This window comes from Etheostoma spectabile, chromosome 16, assembly GCF_008692095.1.
Source record: "Etheostoma spectabile isolate EspeVRDwgs_2016 chromosome 16, UIUC_Espe_1.0, whole genome shotgun sequence".
Lineage (NCBI taxonomy): Eukaryota > Metazoa > Chordata > Actinopteri > Perciformes > Percidae > Etheostoma > Etheostoma spectabile.
Genome location: NC_045748.1, coordinates 18,379,291 through 18,379,562, shown reverse-complemented (window position 1 = coordinate 18,379,562; position 272 = coordinate 18,379,291).

Genomic DNA, 272 nt, shown 5'->3' with positions numbered 1-272 from the left:
TCTCCTCTCTGTTGTTTAGGGAAATAGAGGCCCCAGTATGCCCATATATGTGAGGCAACGTCACCATCTTGTATGGGAGGCCAGAGGGGACAAAAAGGCCAATAGTCAGTATGGGAGGCCAAGAGGAGCACATTTTTGACACGCATTTGCTTGTGTAGCATTGCTGTGGGTCCAATATCAATAAATATGACATTATTATGTTATTATTGGCATAAGTATATGTCATGAGAGCAAAAGCGTTTTGACTTTCTTTGAAAAAATGTATGTATTTT